The 7409-nt window shown below is 43.0% G+C and overlaps 1 long non-coding RNA gene across 1 annotated transcript; it reads right to left on the bottom strand.

Moving 5' to 3' along the window:
- Window positions 1-5095: 5095 nt before the first annotated feature.
- On the bottom strand, window positions 5096-6787 carry LOC127129690 (uncharacterized). The gene is made up of 2 exons (XR_007806382.1): window positions 6356-6787; window positions 5096-6214 (listed from the first exon to the last, which is right to left on the bottom strand). It is a non-coding gene; the product is annotated as an uncharacterized LOC127129690 (long non-coding RNA).
- Window positions 6788-7409: the final 622 nt, after the last annotated feature.

The raw sequence follows: 7409 nt of genomic DNA, 5'->3' as shown, positions 1-7409 counted from the left end.
TTCACCAAATGGGTGGAAGCAGCTTCCTATGCTAATGTTACCAAACAAGTGGTTGCCCGGTTCATCAAGAAGGAAATCATCTGTCGTTATGGGGTTCCTGAGAGAATCATCACTGACAATGGTTCGAATCTCAATAACAAAATGATGAAAGAGCTTTGCAGAGATTTCAAGATCGAACATCACAACTCTTCTCCTTACAGACCAAAGATGAATGGTGCTGTAGAGGCAGCTAACAAGAATATCAAGAAGATTGTGCAAAAGATGGTTGTAACGTACAAGGATTGGCATGAGATGCTGCCTTTCGCTTTGCATGGGTACCGTACCTCAGTACGTACGTCGACCGGGGCAACCCCCTACTCCCTCGTGTATGGTATGGAGGCAGTCCTACCAGTTGAAGTGGAGATCCCTTCTCTGAGGGTGTTATTGGACGTCAAGCTGGACGAAGCCGAGTGGATTCGTACAAGGTTTAATGAGTTAAACCTTATCGAAGAGAGACGGCTAGCAGCTGTGTGCCATGGGCAGTTATATCAGAGAAGGATGAAGCGAGCCTTTGATCAGAAAGTGCGTCCTCGGACATTTCAAACTGGTGATCTAGTTTTGAAGAGGATCCTTCCTCCCGGTACAGATAACAGGGGCAAGTGGACTCCTAATTATGAAGGTCCATATGTTGTGAAGAAGGTTTTCTCCGGTGGAGCCTTGATGCTTACAACAATGGACGGTGAAGATTTTCCGTCCCCTGTTAACTCAGATGTAGTCAAAAAATACTTCGCGTAAATTGACCCGCTGGACAAAAAGAACAAAAGAGTCCAGGCAAAAAAGGGCATCCCGGCGAACCAAAAACAGAAAGAAAAGGTTCGGGCAAAAATTAGGGATATAAATGAAAAGAATTTGTACACCCGGTAAGTCGAAAACCCGCAATGGGCGGCTTAGGCAAAAATGGGTATCCCGGTGGATTGAAAACCCGAAAGGGCGGTCCGGCCAAAAGAGGGATTAAAGCGAAGACTACAGTCTGAGTGACCTGTACTTCATCGCGCTTCATTCGTCTGCCATCTTGAAAGATGTGATCGGTCCAGTCGTTCTTCTCAGAAAGCAAGGAGTTGGGAGGAAAACTGATGATCTGTGGGTTATAACAGAATTGGGAAATAGTGGATGCCGTATTCACATTGCCATTAGGATAGTTTATTTTCCTTTTGTGCGCGATTACCTCTTTCTAGGAATTGCTTCCCGATGTATTTGCCTTTTCAGGCACATTTTCAATCAATAAAAGTCGTTATTCAGATAAATAGCTCTCTTGTTTTCATTTTTACTGTTTTGTTTGCAAAAACGTCCGAATTTTTGATAAACATTGCATATAATAAAACATGAAGGCTTAACACTAACTTGCAGAAGGATAAAACATTTGAAAATCATTTTGAATGTTGAGGACACTTGAGCATATCTTGTCCATGAACCCCTGGGGCATTGTGTTGTGCGGCTTTACAGGTCGTCTTCTGCGATCATCTCCCTAGCAGTATTTTTCCGAGCAAGTTGGAGAGGTGTCAGAGTTGTGTTCCCCTGCAGAGGTGCCTGTGGATAGTATCTCCTTTCCTCAGCGGACGTAAGGATTGCATACCCCCAGCAGGCCTGTGTCGGCAAGTTTCCCCAGCTGAGATCCCCGCTGAGTGCCTAGAAGATGTTTCCCCGGGAATTCCCCCGGCGGAGTTTGTCATGAGAATGTTGTTCCCCGGCAGTTGGGTTTGTGATATGTTATCCCCCAGCACGGCCGTGAGTGTTTCTCCCAGCAGGGTTGTGGAGGCCTATCTCCAATATGATATGATGTGTTATCATCCCCACCAGAGTTGTTCTCCTCGGCAGCGTGGTGTGGGTTTGTTCTTCAGCAAGTTCCCCGAGTGGGGCGGGTTTCAGAAATATTTCTCCAGCAGAGTTCATCCTACTTGTGGATTGGACGAGTTTTCGTGGCGGATCGGTATTTGCATCCCTAGCTGAGCTTAGTCTACCTGTGGATTGGGTGGATCGTCCCCAGGGGAGTAGTGGTTATTCCCCGAAGCAGAGCTGTTCTACCTAAGGTTTGGTGGAATCTTCCCCAGTGAAGTCGCTTTATCAATCTCTGGTAAAGTGATCTTGTTACTCCTCAATGAGTATCATCCCTGAAGAGCTGCTTGGTGTCAGCTTCCCCAGCTGAGTAGTGTTTGCTGCCCAAGTGGAGTCCCCTAGCGGAGTGGAGTCCTGTGAAGGATGTCCCCAGCGAGGTCTATCCCGTTCCCGGCAACAGTTTTGTTTCTCCAGCGTGAGTGAGAAGTCGGTGCTTTCTCCGCAAAGCATTCCCAGATGAAGGCTCTCCCCGCAGAGTATTCCTCAGTCAGAGTCTCCCCGCCAAGTTGGAGTACCTGATCTTTTAGCTCCGTAGCCAGGGTGCATTTGCATTTTGCATGTAGTAATCATGGCATCCTCAAAACGCGTAGCATTTCCATTCAGTGTGGAGCATTACGCCATAGAAAAATTCAAACATATGCATTCATGTGTTCCAAAACCTGTCAGACCGTATCCCCGGCAGAGGCGGATGTTCGTTTAACTTGTACAGCATGTTTGCTACAGTTGCTCCTGATGGCATTCAGGATAATCCCCACAGAGGTTTATTTCCTCATCCGTTGGTGAAAAGAAAGCATGTTTCTCCCCAGTGAGACCCCCTGCCAGTATGTGGCCTTGCCCTGTCATCTTGTAGATGTCAGTATCCTGTCAGCACCCGCGTGTGTTGTTTCTTTGGTGTCGGTAAACACCATCTTTCGGTGCTTTCCCAGTCATGCGTAGTGTCTGGTATTCTTTGGTGTCTGTAAACATCATCTTTCGATGTTCATAACGTCGTCCCTTCCCTAGTGAAGTTCCTCCTCTCCGTTGGTGTCGATAAACGTCGAGTTTTTCCCAATCATCCATTGATGATTTGGTTGTGTTCACTCTCCCCAGAAGAGTCCTCCTCTCCGTTGGTGTCGATAAACGTCGAGTTTTTCCTATGCGTCCGTTGGCGTATAGTTGATATCTTTCCCCACAGGGTCGTCCCCAGAAGTTTTCTCCTCTCCGTTGGTGTCGATAAACGTCGAGTTTTTCCTGTGCGTCCTATGACGTATAGTTGATTGTTCCCCGCAGATCATTTGGTAATACCAGATGATTCCCCTCAGAATATTCCTCCTCTCCGTTGGTGTCGATAAACGTCGAGTTTTTCCTATTCGTCCTATGACGTCTAGTTGTACCCTTCCCCAAGTGGATCTACCTCCCCGTTGGTTTCGATAAACGTTGTGTTTTTCTCATTCGTCCATGAACGTCTGATTGTATACCCTATTCCCAGTTCATTCATTAATGTCTGGTTGATTTCCCAGCCAGAATCCCCAGTAGACGTCCTATTTGGTGTCCGGTTGAGTCTCCCTTTCGTCCTATGACGTCTGGCTGAGTTTTCTCCTTCTCCGTTGGTGTCGATAAACGTTGAGTCTCCCTTTCGTCCTATGACGTCTGGTTGAGTTTTCTCCTTCTCCGTTGGTGTCGATAAACGTCGAGTCTCCCTTTCGTCCTATGACGTCTGGTTGAGTTTCCTCCTTCTCCGTTGGTGTCGATAAACGTCGAGCTTCCCTTTCGTCCTATGACGTCTGGTTGAGTTTCCTCCTTCTCCGTTGGTGTCGATAAACGTCGAGCTTCTCCCTTTCGTCCTATGACGTCTGGTCGAGTCTTCCCATTCATCCTATGATGTCTGGTTACCTCTCCGTTGGTCTTGGTAAACGTTGAGTTTTTCCCATTTCGTCCGCTGACGTATGGTTGTATATCTCTTTCCATTCATCCGATGATGATTGGTTACCTCTCCGTTGGTTTTGGTAAACGTTGAGTTTTTCCCATTACGTCCGCTGACGTATGGTTGCATCCTTTCCTGGTCATCCCCAGTAGAGTTGATTTACCTCTCCGTTGGTCTTGGTAAACGTTGAGTTTTTCCTAGTTGTCCGTTGACATCTAGCTGAGATTTCGGATCCCGGTCATTGTCGTCCGATTGTCTGGATGTGCTTGTGCTTTTAAAGAGAAGACAGAAGAAAAAAAAAACAAAAAGAAGAAAACAAGAAAAATTCCCAGCAGTGTGCAAATTTCTACGGTTCTTGGTATTCAATCCCTGTTTACCCTGAAAGTCTGACAGCCGTTGCTCTCATCCATTCGGGTTCCCAGTTGATTGAATAGGGGCAGCTGTAGCACCTCAAATTTGCACCCTCCCATTTGTACATTCATTTCATTTTTTAGGTCACTAACATCACATTAACATTGCATAAACATTGCATTCACATTGCATAGTGCATTGTATTTCATCAGTCAAAACTGATCAGGGGAATCCATCCGTGCAAGAGAGCAAGGGATTTTCATGTTGGAAAAGGTCCTATGGTCGTTCTAGAAAGCTCATGTGAATTAAGGCTCATGTTGTAGCAAGTTGGCCAAAGTTGGGGGTTCAGGAGTCCACAATGCGTAACCAAGTCGACTGAGGCCCATAAAAGTCAACCGTCTAACCAAATATCCATATACCATCCTTGTCCATATCGCCAACCCATATCCGCATTTTAAAACCAAATGTCCATAAACCAGATATCCATTCAAATCCAATTCCTAATATCCATTTGATCCATTATTTTCAATAACCCATTTGCATGTCCATAACCTTTTTTTTTAATCCATTTTTCACAATAAAAATCCACTAGTAATCCAAATCCTCTTTCCAAATCAATATTTCATTTTACTAATTCCTAATTTCTAAAACAATCCATGTGACCATTTAATTCTTTTTTTCAAATCCATTTAACCATTTTTTTACGGCTATCCAAATTCCATATCCCTCAAAACCACTTTTATTCCAATTTAATCATTATCCAATTTCATATCCATTTTTTTACCATAATCCATTTTATCCAATACTCAACACGAATCATATCCAATTTAGTTTATCCGTTTAAAACCAATTGCCATTATCCAATCGTACCCATAGCCATTTGTACAAAACCAAAATTCTGCATTGCATAAACCAAATTCTGCATTCATAAAAAAAATTCTGCATTTACAATATAACAAAAATTCTGCATTGCATAAACCAAATTCTGCATTGCATCATAAAAATTCTGCATCTGCATTATAAAATTCTGCATAATTTAAAACAAAATTCTGCATCATAAAAAATCTGCATTAAAAATTCAGAACACATCAAAAAATTCTGCATAATAGGCATGTGGAAATTCTGCATAAAATGCACCAAAAAGCTGTTGAGCCAAAACCAAACACAAGCAGCAAGCTTCACCAAGCGGTGCAAAGCTTCAAGCCAAGCTTCTAAAGCTACTTCCAAGCTCCAACCTGCAGAGCACAAAGCCGTTCACAATAGCTCATTCAAAAACGCAGCTCAAAGCCAAAGCTAAAACCGCAGCAACAAACGCAAGCCAATGCGTAAGCCACGACTTGTGATCCAGCTGCAAAAGGTGCAAAACGCAGGTGAATAAGCAAAGCTCCAGTGAATACATAAGCCAAATCCAACGGTAATGCATTGACACCAACCGCAAAGCCTGCAACAATGAAATAACAAAATTTTTCATTCACAACTAACTAACAAACTATAACCAAAAAAACTCATCTCTATAAATTCTCCTTCCCTCTCTCAAATTCGGTTTCTTTCTCTCTTCAATTCCTTCACCAAACTCCATAACCAGAACCTTCACCATTGCGAATTCGCAACCTTTCCCATAATTCAACAATTCACCAGTTCCTTCTACCACCTCCAAACACCGTTCACCCTCAACCTCCCAAGAACAACTCTCACGGTAACCAAATCCCTGAAATTTGCAGAAACAGCATAACAGAAACAAAACAGAAGAAGAAAAAGTGGTAAACGAAATTGAAGAAGCGAAGAATCCACTTCCAGATTCTTCATCAAAACCTTCACCTCTCTATAATCTTTCCAGATTCTTCTTCCCTTCCATAACAGAACCCTCACAAACTAACTCTCACCGGCATCACCAACACCGCTTCAGCCAATCTTCGGTTTTCATCTCATTCTCTAACCGCATCGTATCCACCGCCAACAACCGGAAACCTTTACCAACGCCTTCCCATCGTCATCGCTGAAATCCCTTCCAAACCTTCATCAAACCACAACCTCCACGTTCTTCTTCATCACTCTCGCATGTAGTATCACTCCACTTCATTATCCTCTCTGCAAAAATCGCAACGAAAATCAGCACAGAGCCTGAGCGTAAGTGGATAGTCGAATTAATCGCCGCGAATCAAGATCGCGATAGAAGCAATTCGCAACAGAACGGGAGAGGAGGATCGGAGAATCAGAGTTTCGTGATACCTGAGTTCCGAATACGGCTTCACCGACGGATCCTCTTTCGCCATTGCCGGTAAGATCTCTTGTCCTTTCGTAGCGATTTTTCTTTCGCCATTGCCGATGTTTGCTTCGCTTCGTGAGAGAACCATCGCGGTAGCTCCGGTCGATTAGGCGGAGCTTCGTTCCTCTTGTCGGTCAAGAGGCGCGTGGCGGTGTGAGGTATGATTTTGCGGTCGCCGCCGTTGGTTTAGGCCGGCGCATCTAGGGAGGTCTTGGAGATGTGGTTCTCCCTGTGTCTGTTGAAATTGACCGAGGAAGGTGAAGGAGATGGAGTCTCCGCTACTTGTCCAATCTGCTTGGGCCTTGCCTTCACATTTCAGGCCCGAAGGCTTGGCTGCTTTGCACACACCCTCCAATCCGGGCCTGCACCCCCAGTCCATATGAGGCCCGTGTTGCTATTTTCTTCGGTGCATTGACATTGTTTTGATTAGGGAGGTATTGGTAGATCAATAGGGGTGTGTTAACAGTAACTAAAACTAGTCTAGATGATTAAGAACGCTTAGGTAATGATTAAGATTAGTCTAGGTAATTAGAGTTAATTAGATAGAGACTTTAATTAGATATTATTATAAGCATCTCTAGAAATAATTAGGATTAGAATATGATTAGAGATAAATTAGGATTAGAATATCTTTAGAGATACTGTTAGAATTAGAAATAAATTTTAGAATTAATTTTAGAAATACTAGAATTCAAATGACTTTAGGATTAGAGATTAATTGCGGAAATATAAAAAAAAAATTTGATTTCAGAATTAGTGAATAGAATTAGTAATGTTGGATTAATTTTTAGAGCTAGGATATTATGTTGACTTAGAAATTAATTTTAGAATTTGGAAACTATTTCAGTTATTTGTCAAATTAGAATTAGAATTTGTTGATTTAGCATAATGTTTAGAATAGTCTAATAGAGTTTTTAGAAATAATTAGATGTGATTAGTAGGTTACTTGTTTAGTTACTGTTAATAATTAGAAAAAGTTAATTAGGATATTAGCTTAGAATTTTAGAAACAATAGTT

The sequence above is a fragment of the Lathyrus oleraceus genome, chromosome 1, assembly GCF_024323335.1.
Source record: "Lathyrus oleraceus cultivar Zhongwan6 chromosome 1, CAAS_Psat_ZW6_1.0, whole genome shotgun sequence".
Classification (NCBI taxonomy): Eukaryota; Viridiplantae; Streptophyta; class Magnoliopsida; order Fabales; family Fabaceae; genus Lathyrus; species Lathyrus oleraceus.
This window is presented reverse-complemented; position numbering and strand designations above follow the sequence as displayed.